Genomic DNA, 13213 nt, shown 5'->3' with positions numbered 1-13213 from the left:
CCTTCTCAACAGAATTACGTGTATCCAGGCCAGACCGGATGCAACGTCGTACTGTTATGTGGGCTCATATGGCCAAGTTCTTATCAAATTTCACTCCTTTCTATAATCATCGCAACAACATCACATACTTCATTCCTCCTCCTCATCTGGGTGCTATTTTCTGTCAGGCAATGTTTATGGGAAAACATAGTTGTCTGCTGTCCAGTCCCATGCTCCGAACGTAGCACAAAATGTAACATAAAAGTGACTTCCAATCACCTGGATTAGCACACTGTTGTAGGTGTCCGGCGTTAGTTAACTTGTCCTCTTCCTCTCTTTGACAGTAACCACATTGTAACACAGAGGAAATGCACACCTGTCAATAAGTCAACCGTGCAACTTGTTCAAAAACATACGTAGATGAGTACCATTTGTATCGTATGTTCTTTTGTATAAACAACCCTCAACTGGGAACTGATCTGGACACCATTTAGTGGAACGTTTTAAATTTCAATTATCGTTTATTTTCAGCCATGTACGTTTTCGTAGTTACTTATTGTGTGTGTGTGTGTGTGTGTGTGTGTGTGTGTGTGTGTGTGAGAGAGAGAGAGTGAGAGAGAGAGAGTGTGCGTGTGTTTGTGTCCGTGGGTGCAATCGCGTTTCTGTTTGCCTGTGTGTGTGAGTGTCTGTTGAAAAAACTAGCGGCGAAAAGGAAAACGAGCAAAAGAGTAAGTGATATAGCGAGTAAAATAAAGGTAGGTGTAAATTACGAGGTCTGTTCAAAATCTTCTGGAACATTTGTAATTTCGCCACACTGTTTTGCAGTTTGGTACCCTGCACACCCTTCTGTTTAGCGTTAATTCCTGGAAATTTCATTATTGTATATATGTTAGTTATTGTTCAGTGCTATACTGAGTAGAACGTTGTGTCGAACAGTTTGCGAATTTCGAGATGGCCAAGTCAGAGGAGCAATGCGTCTGCATTATATTTTGCATGAAACTCAATAAAACCTTTGCAGAGACACAACAAATGACGCCGGACGACAGTTAAAGATGACCCTCGTTCAGCACGCCCTTCGACCTCTACAGACGAAGTTGTGTATGCCAGTCGAAGAGTGACTGTCGAAGAGATTGCAGAAGTCAATCCCCACTTTATCGCTGTGTCGTCCCATCGCTCGTGCGCTGACTATAACACAACGTTCAAATGCACTTGAAATTTGATAACTTGCCATTGTAGCAGCAGTAAGCGATCTAACAACTGTGCCCCACATTTTTTGTCTTATATACGCGTTTCCGAACGCTGCGCCGCATTCTGCCTGTTAATATAACTGTATTTTTTTGGAAATTTGTGTTAAGGTCTTGTGGGACCAGACTGCTGAGGTCATCGGTCCCTAAGCCCTCACGCTTCTTATTCTAACTTAGCAAAACCAGACATAATGTCCTCTTGAACCAGACATGATGTTCTCTAGAACCATCTTCAGATCAGAAACGAAACTGATACTAATTTACTATTTCACAAATGCAAAACGTTTTTCATCCTATCCGATCAAGATCAAATGTACCAGAACGTACCTGTAGTTTCGGTTACAGGAGCACCCTGTCCACACACAGCAACTTTCACATGCTGCGTCACATGAAATTGGTTGGCGGAATGCACGTCATTTAAATTAATTATAAAACTATTAACGACTTACTTAGCTTGCATTTATCGGGAATCTCTTGCCCAACGTAAAGTCCCGAGCGACTGGAAAAAAACGCAGGTGACGCCTGTATATCAGCACGGCTTTAGAAAGCATCGCTCATGAGAAACGCAACTCGCCCTTTTTTCACATGATATCTTGCGAACCGTGAATGAAGGGTATCAGACGGATGCCATATTCCTTGACTTCCGGAAAGCGTTTCACTCGGTGCCCCACTGCAGACTCCTAACTAAGGTACGAGCGTATGGGATTGGTTCCCAAGTATGTGAGTGGCTCGAAGACTACTTAGGTAATAGAACCCAGTACGTTGTCCTCGATGGTGAGTGTTCATCGTAGGTGTGGGTATCATCTGGAAGTGTGGTAGGTCCGCTGTTGTTTTCTATCTACATAAATGATCTTTTGGATAGGGTGGACAGCAATGTGCGGCTGTTTGCTGATGATGATGTGGTGCACGGGAAGGTGTCGTCGTTGAGTGACTGTAGGAGGATACAAGATGACTTGGACAGGATTTGTGGCAGCTAACTCTAAATGTAGATAAATGTAAATTAATGCAGATGAATAGGAGAAAGAATCCCGTAATGTTTGAATACTCCATTAGTAGTGTTGCGCTTGACACAGTCACGTCGATAAATATTTGGGCGTAACATTGCAGAGCGATATGAAGTGGGACAAGCATGTAATGGTAGTTGTGGGAAAGCCGGATAGTCGTCTTCGGTTCATTGGTAGAATTTTTGGGAAGATGTGGTTCGTCTGTAAAGGAGACCGCTTATAGAACTCTAATACGACCTATTCTTGAGTACTGTTCGAGCGTTTGGGATCCCTATCAGGTCGGATTGTGGGAGGACATAGAAGGAATTCAAAGGCGCGCTGCTAGAATTGTTGCTGGTAGGTTTGATCATCACGTGAGTGTTACGGAAATGCTTCAGGAACTCGGGTGGGAGTCTCTAGAGGAAAGGAGGCGTTCTTTTCGTGAATCGCTACTGAGGAAATTTAGAGAACCAGCATTTGAGGCTGACTGCAGTACAATTTTAGTGCCGCCAACTTATATTTCGCGGAAATACCACAAAGATAAGATAAGAGAGATTAGGGCTTGTACAGAGGCATATAGGCAGTCATTTTTCCCTCGTTTTGTTTGGGAGTGGAACAGGGAGAGAAGATGCTAGTTCTAGTACGAGGTACGCTCCGCCACGCACCGTATGGTGGATTGCGGAATATGTATGTAGATGTAGATGTAGAGGTGGCGTCTGGTACATTTGTTACATTACATATGCACATACTATAGAAGATTTTAATATACTTTTATGTCTAAAAATACTTAGTTAAAATCGGTAGATATGAAGGTTAAAATCTGTACTTGTCAAAATTAAAATGTTGTTGTTGTTGTTGTCTTCAGTCCTGAGACTGGTTTGATGCAGCTCTCCATGCTACTCTATCCTGTGCAAGCTTCTTCATCTCCCAGTACCTACTGCAACCTACATCCTTCTGAATCTGCTTAGTGTATTCATCTCTTGGTCTCCCCCTACGATTTTTACCCTCCACGCTGCCCTCCAATACTAAATTGGTGATCCCTTGATGCCTCAGAACATGTCCTACCAACCGATCCCTTCTTCTGGTCAAGTTGTGCCACAAACTTCTCTTCTCCCCAATCCTCTTCAATACTTCCTCATTAGTTATGTGATCTACCCATCTAATCTTCAGCATTCTTCTGTAGCACCACATTTCGAAAGCTTCTATTCTCTTCTTGTCCAAACTATTTACCGTCCATGTATCACTTCCATACATGGCTACACTCCATACAAATACTTTCGGAAATGACTTCCTGACACTTAAATCTATACTCGATGTTAACAAATTTCTCTTCTTCAGAAACGCTTTCCTTGCCATTGCCAGTCTAAATTTTATATCCTCTCTACTTCGACCATCATCAGTTATTTTGCTCCCCAAATAGCAAACCTCCTTTACTACTTTAAGTGTCTCATTTCCTAATCTAATACCCTCAGCGTCACCCGACTTAATTCTACTACATTCCATTATCCTCGTTTTGCTTTTGTTGATGTTCATCTTATATCCTCCTCTCAAGACACTGTTAATTCCGTTCAACTGTTCTTCCAAGTCCTTTGCTGTCTCTGACAGAATTACAATGTCATCGGCGAACCTCAAAGTTTTTATTTCTTCTCCATGGATTTTAATACCTACTCCGAATTTTTCTTTTGTTTCCTTTACTGCTTGCTCAATATACAGATTGAATAACATTGGGGAGAGGCTACAACCCTGTCTTACTCCCTTCCCAACAACTGCTTCCCTTTCAAGTCCCTCGACTCTTATAACTGCCATCTGGTTTCTGTACAAATTGTAAATAGCTTTTCGCTCCCTGTATTTTACCCCTGCCACCTTTAGAATTTGAAAGAGAGTATTCCAGTCAACATTGTCAAAAGCTTTCTCTAAGTCTACAAATGCTAGAAACGCAGGTTTGCCTTTCCTTAATCTTTCTTGTAAGATAAGTCGTAAGGTCAGTATTGCCTCACGTGTTCCAACATTTCTACGGAATCCAAACTGATCTTCCCCGAGGTCGGCTTCTACTAGTTTTTCCATTCGTCTGTAAAGAATTCGTGTTAGTATTTTGCAACTGTGGATTATTAAACTGATTGTTCGGTAATTTTCACATCTGTCAACACCTGCTTTCTTTGGGATTGGAATTATTATATTCTTCTTGAAGTCTGGGGGTATTTCGCCTGTTTCATACATCTTGCTCACCAGATAGTAGAGTTTTGTCAGGACTGGCTCTCCCAAGGCCGTCAGTAGTTCCAATGGAATGTTGTCTACTCCGGGGGCCTTGTTTCGACTCAGGTCTTTCAGTGAAAAAATTAAAATGCTCCATATAATTATCATTTTTGTACGATGTAAAACGAAGGGCGATTTCTACATCCGCGGCGCTAGTGTAGACTTGTTTTCCTCCCTGGTCTGCTTCCGTGGTTCCCGCTGTTTCGGTGTTGTGCCGCGAGCCGTTCAGTCGTCTGACGCCCACCGCCGTGGCTAAGAGGGCCTAAGAAGTCAACGACGGTAGGCGCTGCACGCATCTTCCAGCTTTTTCACCGTGCACCATGTCTCATCCTTCAGCTTGGACTTCCTTACGCAACAGTGACCATCTCAGTAAGTCGTCATAAAGACTAAAATAGGAGTTATGATTTAACTCGCTTTGCTCGTTGAGGATTAAATGCGGTTCTTTCTTTTTGTGGGTGTATATTTCAACTTCTTCCACAATATTAAGAAACCGTCCCTTACGAGCTCTATGCAGGATGTCTAAATTTTGTTCAATGTTCGGAACTGAGTTCTTTAAGGCAGCCATATGCGCCCCAAACGCTGTTTTGTTTTGAGACTAGGTATGCTCCCTGAATCTGGTTTCAAAGTTCCTACCAGTCTGCCCTATGTATTTTTTACAGCAGCATTTGATCTTATATACACATGACTCAAATGATTCTGAGCACTATGGGACTTAACATCTTAGGTCATCAGTCCCCTAGAACTTAGAACTACTTAAACCTAACTAACCTAAGGACATCACACACATCCATGCCCGAGGCAGGATTCGAACCTGCGACCGTAGCAGTCGCGCGGTTCCGGACTGAGCGCCTAGAACCGCGAGACCACCGCGGCCGGCTACACATGACTCCTGAAATTTATTCCTACTATTACATATTTTTTGCCGGAGCTTCAGTTTTAGCGTGTTATTTGTTCGGAACCCTATTTTAACGTCGCATTTACGAAACCATCTTTCAATCGTATCTGTAAATCTTCCACTGTTAAGTGCGACCCACGTATTTTTTCTTGGTGTTCTTCTTAACTGCGACTTGAATTCCTTCTATTTGTTTCATTTGACTCTTCTTATAAATATTCATCACCTGCTTACATGTATATCCGTTCGCTACGGCCACTTCTTTTAAAATACTTAGTTCTTTTTCTACTTCCTGTTGGCTTGGTGGCAATCTTAGTAGCCTGCATACCATCAAAGTAAAATATGCCCATTTGTTCGCGGTGGGTGACAAGAGCGCTCATTAACAACCAAATCTGTACATGTATGTTTTCATCGGAACAAATGTTGCTAAATCCTATAAAATAATACATAGAAAATGAGGTATGACCGAAAACACGTTTACCAAAATGACAATTTTCGTGAGCCACAAAGGTTACTTACATAAAATTACATTGCTAAAAAGCTACAGTCAGAATCTGGAGCAGCTAAGCTCCTGTCAGATCCAAAAATAACGTTCTAGCTTTTGCCACGTGTGCCCGGGTGGGAACAATATCGGACTGATCGGCCCAGTGGCTTACATTTACAATAGTCAAGCAGACTAAGTACAATAGAGCCATGTGTTGGGCTTTACAGAAATTACTATTACGTAAAGGACAGAATGACGTACACTTTGTGATCAAAAGTATCCGGACACCCCCAAAAACATACGTTTTTCATATTAGGTGCATAGTGCTACCACCTACTGCCTGGTACTCCATATCAGCGATCTCAGTACTCATTAGACATCGTGAGAGAGCAGAATGGAGCGCTCCACCGAACTCACGGACTTCGAACGTGGTCAGGTTATTGAGTGTCACTTGTGTCATACGTCTGTAAGCGAGATTTCCACACTCCTAAACATCCCTAGGTCCACTGTTTCCGATGTAATAGTGAAGTGGAAACGTGAAGGGACACGTACAACACAAAAGCGTACAGGCCGACCTCGTCTGTTGAACGACAGTTGAAGAGGGACATAATGTGTAATAGGCAGATATCTATCCAGACTATCACACAGGAATTGCAAACTGCATCAGCAGCTACTTCAAGTGCTATGACAGTTAGGCTGGAGGTGAGAAAACTTGGATTTCATGGTCGAGCGGCTGCTCATAAGCCACACATCACGTCGGTAAATGCCAAACGACCCCTTTCTTGGTACAAGGAGTGTAAACATTGGACGATTGAACAGTGGGAAAACGTTGTATGGAGTGACGAATCACGGTACACAGTGTGGCGATCCGATGGCAGGGTGTGGGTGTGGCGAATGCCAGGTGAACGTCATCTCCCAGCGTGTGCAGTACCAACCGTAAAATTCGGAGGCGGTGGTGTTATAGTGTGGTCGTGTTTTTCTTGGACGGGGCTTGCACCCCTTGCTGTTTTGCGTGGCACTATCACAGCGCAGGCCTACACTAATGTTTTAAGCACCTTCATGCTTCCCACTGTTGAAGAGTACTTCTGGGATGGTGACTTTATCTTTTAACACGATCGAACATTGCTCATAATGCACAGCCTGTAGCGACGATAACATCCGTGTAATGGAGAAGCCTGCACAGAGTCATGACCTGAATCCTACAGAACACCTTTGGGATGTTTTGGAACGCCGACTTCGTGCCAGACCTCACCGACCAACATCGATACCTCTCCTCAGTGCAGCACTCCGTCAAGAATAGGTTGCCACACCCCAAGAAACGTTTAGCTGCTAACTGTTGTACAATGAGCACGTATGCCCGTTATAGCTATTACGAGACCAGTTAAAGGCACTGCTATATCTGTAACACGAAGATTACTGGATTGGAGCACTTTTGGCGTGAAGATGACGTAATGTAACTTCGAAACTGGTTGCCTCGAAATAAATCTATGTAACGGCGATTGGTTTTGTTTCTGATGCACCGCTATTCATTGATTGAATCAACAGCATGTGACCGTTTAGGATCTACTACACACGCCATACAACGGCGAGGTAGCTACCTTCGGCGGCCGTTGTGGCCGAGCGGTTCTAGGCACTTCAGTCCGGAATCGCACTGCTGCTACGGTCGGAGGTTCGAATCCTGCCTCGGGCATGGATGTGTGTGATGTCCTTAGGTTAGTTAGGTTTAAGTAGTTCTAAGTCTAGGGGACTGATGACCTCAGATGTTAAGTCCCACAGTGCTCAGAGCCATTTGAACCATTAGGGTAACTTCGTAGCGGTTCTGCCGTCTCTATGTTAACACTCCGCAAGTATAGTAGTTTTACGCAGCAAGCTTGGGAGAATCACGTTATCGATCAACGTGGATGGCGGTTAGTTGGTTGGCTGTGGGAGAGAACCAAACAGTGAGATCATTGGGCCCATCGGATTAGGGAAGGACGGGGAGGGAAGTCGGCCGTGCCCTTCCAAAGGAACCATCCCGGAATTTGCCTGAAGCGATTTAGGGAAATCACGTAAAACATAAATCAGGATGGCCGGTGTGGTGTCACCGCCAGACACCACACTTGCTAGGTGGTAGCTTTAAATCGGCCGCGGTCCATTAGTACATGTCGGACCCGCGTGTCGCCACTGTCAGTAATTGCAGACCGAGCGCCACCACCCGGCAGGTCTAAAGAGACGTACTAGCACTCGCCCCAGTTGTACGACGACTTTGCTAGCGACTACACTGACGAAGCCTTTCTCTCATTTGCCGAGAGACAGTTAGAATAGCCTTCAGCTAAGTCCATGGCTACGACCTAGCAAGGCGCCATTAACCATATCTAGAGAGAGTCTCACTTGTATCATCAAGAATGCTGTATACAAATGATGGATTAAAGTTAAGTATTACAGGAGCTACGTACTTTTTTTTATAGCATTCATTACGTATCCTGTTTCAGACCTCACGCCAGCCGGCGTATGTAAAGCGTGCATTTCGGCTACTTACGAGTGGCGTGGCTCTCTTGTTACGCCACAACAGTTGGCGACGAGATTAGAGAGTTTGTATTAATTTGCTTGTGTCATGGCTTCGCCACAATCTCCAGATGTACTGTCCGAATTTTATCGCTTGCAGAATCAGCAGACGCAGGCGTTATTGGATGCCCTTGGACAGCTCGTCCAGGGTCAACGTGCACTGTACACCGATGCGGCCGCCTCCACTTCATCGCTACCGCAGCCACAACACGCAGTTGCACCCCCGTTCCGTAATTTTCGGCCCGACGACGAAACATGGACGGAGTGGTCACGCCAATTTGGATTCCATCTCGCCGCCTACAGAATTCAAGGTAACGAGCGGCAGCCTTTTTTGTTAGCATCCGTCGGGGTGCAGACGTACCGTGTGATAGTGAAATTGTTTCCCCGACGCGACGTAGCAACTCTGTCCTACGAAGAAATTTTGTCTGCTTTAGAGGCCTATTTCAAAGAAACAGTCAATGTCGTTGCAAAAAGGTATACCTTCTTTCGTACAAAACGTACAGCCGGTCAGACTAATAGGGAGTGGGTTGCAACATTGCAAGGCCTTACAAGGGATTGTGCTTTTGAGTGTGAATGTGGACTCCCTTATTCAGATACTATGGTGCGTGATGCAATTGCACAGAACGTTTCTGATGTTCGCATACGGGAACAGATTTTGAAACTAGTCAATCCCTCCCTTCAACAAGTGATAGACATATTGGATAGGCAAGACACACTTGACTTTGCTCAGGAATCATTTGAAACTTCACCAGCTGTGTGTCGCATTAACCGGCCCGCCGGGCGAGCTGCACGGAGCTGTAAACAGCCCTAGCGCACGTCCGCGCAGCCACGTATCCCGCGAAAGCAAGCAAATGCAGTGAAATCATGCCCGCGGTGTGCAACTAGACATTCGCGTGAAAATTGCCCGTCACGCCAAGCTATTTGCTTTTTCTGTAATAAAAAAGGACATGTTCAAAGTGTTTGCCAGAAAAAGCTTAGATCGGACACTACCAACCATTCCAGGCCCTTTGCTTCGGGCCGGAATCGACTCAAGGACACTCAGGCTCGGGAACCTTCGCCCATGGACATTCATGTAGTTAATGCCACTCCGCCCTGTGCTACTCTCTCTAACTGTGACTGTGTTCGTCCCACAAAAAGTGTGCGTCGACGTCGACAGAAATCCCATCACGTCGCAAGTGATTCTGTACCAGTGTCTGTTCAAGTTGCACAAAACAGTCGCTCTTGTCGTCAGCAGGACAATAAACTTTTTGTAGATTTGGACTTTGCCGGACAAGTGATACCGTTCCACCTCGATACCGGAGCTGCAGTTTCATTGCTCAATCACACCACGTACAAATAACTGGGCGCACCTCCGTTGCGTACCGCAAATGTTCAGCTCACTAGTTATTCAGGACAGCATATCCCTGTGTTAGGACAGTGCAGCCTTCTTGCAACATACAAGGGACAAACAAAACTTGTGTCATTTTACGTTCTTCGTTCTTCTTCTACAGTGAACTTGTTTGGTTTATATTTATTTCAGTTGTTTAACTTGTCTATCGTAAATCAGGTCCTATCAGTGAAGCAGACTGTGCCTTCCGCCAGTGTTTCTCGTCTATGTGAAGAATTTGCAGACATTTTTGCACCGGGCCTTGGTTGCGCTAAGAACTACGAAGCACATTTGGAACTGAAAGTAAACGCGCAACCGAAATTTTTCAGAGCGCGCAATGTTCCCCACGCATTGCGTGATGAGGTCGCAAGAACATTAAACGATTTAGAATCACAAGGTGTCATTGAACGTGTGCAGGCTTCTCTCTGGGCCTCACCCTTAGTAATTTTGCAAAAACCTTCCGGAAAATTGAGACTTTGTGTGGACTTCAAGGCAACAGTGAATCCCCAACTTGTGATTGCAACTTTTCCTTTACCCCGCCCGGAAGATCTTTTTGACAAACTGTGCCCGGGAAAATATTTTTCAAAGTTGGACCTAGCGGATGCGTACTTGCAAATACCGGTGGACGCAGAATCCCAGCGCGTCTTGGTGGTTAACACGCATCTTGGTTTGTACAGATTCAAAAGACTGCCATTCGGGTGTGCATCCGCCCCTGCCTTGTTTCAGCAATATTTACAAACTGTTTGTGCGTCGGTCCCTACTGCAGCAAACTATCTGGACGATATTGTGATCTCCGGAAAGACAGAAGACGACCATTTACTCAATCTACGAACATTATTTCAGGTCTTGCGACAGAATGGTCTTCGCTTGAGGAAGGACAAATGTGTGTTTTTTGCTCGTGACTTACCATATCTGGGACATGTAATCAATGCCCAAGGCATACATCAGAGTCCAGAGCACCTCCGTGTCATACAGGACTTGCCTTCGCCGCAGAATTTGAAGCAGCTACAGAGTGTGTTGGGAAAACTTAACTATTACCATAAATTTGTGCCGCGCGCTTCTTCCATTTCAGCTCCGCTTCATCGCTTACGCCGTAAAGGTGTTCCGTTCGTCTGGTCGACGGAATGCGAACGCGCCTTTCGCCAGTTGAAATCGGCGTTGCTTTCAAATACTTGTCTTACGCCATTCGATCCCCAGAAACCCCTTTTGTTGATGGTAGATGCATCGGATTTCGGGATCGGTGCTGTGCTTGCGCACAAAGATGGTTCGCATGATCGCCCTATTGCCTTTGCGTCCAAATTGCTGTCGTCAGCGCAAAGAAATTATTCCCAGATAGAGAAAGAAGCTTTGGCTCTCGTGTTTGGTGTTACAAAGTTTCACGATTTCTTGTATGGTCGTCACTTTACCATCATCACAGACCACAAACCTTTGACATTGCTTTTTCATCCGAACAAGCCTGTACCTCCACGTACAGCGCAGAAATTCATTCGCTGGTCTATTTTCCTCTCGCAGTACCGCTGCGATATCTTGTATCGGTCCACTGCTAAGCACGGAAACGCGTTTTGTTGCTACGCAATGGCCCTTGTCCAAGTCCCGGATCGAGGATCCGTTGGTTCGCCGATTTTTTGCTCACACGGAGAGACTTTTGTACTACGTGGTGTTTTGCTGTTGCGTTCTGATAATGATCAGTCTCGGGTCGTGGTCCCACGTTCGCTACAGTCCTCTGTCTTAGCGCTTCTTCACCAAGGACATTGGGGTATAGTGTGTACGAAACAACTTGCTCGTCGGCACTGTACTTGGTTCGGAATCGGTGCTGCGATTACGAATATGTGCTCTTCTTGCATGGCGTGTGCCGAACAACAATCCGCACCCCCGCGGAAATTCTTTGCTTGGCCAAAAGTCACTTCCCCTTGGTAACGCTTACACATCGATTTTGCTGGTCCATTCTGGAATGCTCGATGGTTGGTTGTTGTCGATTCCTTCAGTAATTTTCCTTTTGTTGTCCGGATGTCTTCCACGACGTCATCTGCCACCATCCAAGCGTTGTCTGCTATCTTTTGCATTCAAGGTCTTCCACAGACTATTGTTTCCGATAATGGCCCACAATTCATGTCCGCAGAATTTCAGTCATTCTGCAAGGCCAATGGTATTCAAAATCTGACATCCGCGCCGTTTTCGCCTCAGTCAAACGGTGCCGCTGAACGTTTGGTCCGGACTTTCAAGTCACAGATGTTGAAGTTGAAAGAGTCGCATTCTCGGGAGGACGCGTTGTTGCTCTTTTTGTCTTCGTATCGCTCTCAGCCCCGGGATGGTCGCTCGCCGGCTGAGTTGCTCCATGGTCGTCCTCATCGAACCTTGATGTCTTTGCTGCATCCGCCGCATCAGGTTCCTGTGCAGCGGCAGACTCCTGCTTTTGCTCCAGGCGACGTTGTATTCTATCGCAACTATCGCGGTTCCCGGCGTTGGCTCGCAGGGCGCATTCTTCGCTGCCTCGGCCGCGCGATGTATTTGGTTATGGGGGCCTCTGGTGAGGTGCGTCGGCATCTCAATCAGCTGCGCCTCTGTCGTCACCTGGGTTCTGCCGCTCCCCGTCTGCTTTCAGCGACGGTGCCGTCCGGTCAGCGACCTGGGGACCCATCTACTGGCTCGCCTCATCCCCAGGTGTTACCGACGATGCCTTCCATTTTGCCCCATGGCGACGCGCCGCCGCCGCCGCCGCCGCCTGTTCTCCCGCCGGCGCCGCCTGCAGTGGACGCTTCGCTGCAGCCGCCAAGCGCCTCCTTGTGTCACGCGCCGCCGATCGCTTCCCGTGACCAGCTGTCCTCCACCATGGAACTCTTGCCCGCTCCGGACCACATGGCGTCATCGCGCGTCGGATACCCCGACGCAATGGAGGTCGACCCTTCGGCTCCTCCTGTCTCTTTACGGGCGCATCCACCGCATGTTGGCGTGCACCCTGGACTAGGTTTTCAGGCGTTTCCTAGCTCCCCTCGGACCGAATGGCCGGGTGTGGGTGGCACAGCCTCGCCTGTTGTTAGGCTCCCCACCTCATCGCATACGTCAACATGGGGCCCTCCCCACGGCGGGCGGAAGCTTTATCACACGACCGTTCGCCGATTTGCGGGGGAGGAATGTGGTGTCACCGCCAGACACCACACTTGCTAGGTGGTAGCTTTAAATCGGCCGCGGTCCATTAGTACATGTCGGACCCGCGTGTCGCCACTGTCAGTAGTTGCAGACCGAGCGCCACCACCCGGCAGGTCTAGAGAGACTGACTAGCACTCGCCCCAGTTGTACGACGACTTTGCTAGCGACTACACTGACGAAGCCTTTCTCTCATTTGCCGAGAGATAGTTAGAATAGCCTTCAGCTAAGTCCATGGCTACGACCTAGCAAGGCGCCATTAACCATATCTAGAGAGAGTCTCACTTGTATCATCAAGAATGCTGTATACAAATGATGGATTAA

This window comes from Schistocerca cancellata, chromosome 10 (genome assembly GCF_023864275.1).
Source record: "Schistocerca cancellata isolate TAMUIC-IGC-003103 chromosome 10, iqSchCanc2.1, whole genome shotgun sequence".
Taxonomy (NCBI): domain Eukaryota; kingdom Metazoa; phylum Arthropoda; class Insecta; order Orthoptera; family Acrididae; genus Schistocerca; species Schistocerca cancellata.
Note: the sequence above shows the minus strand (reverse complement) of the source record.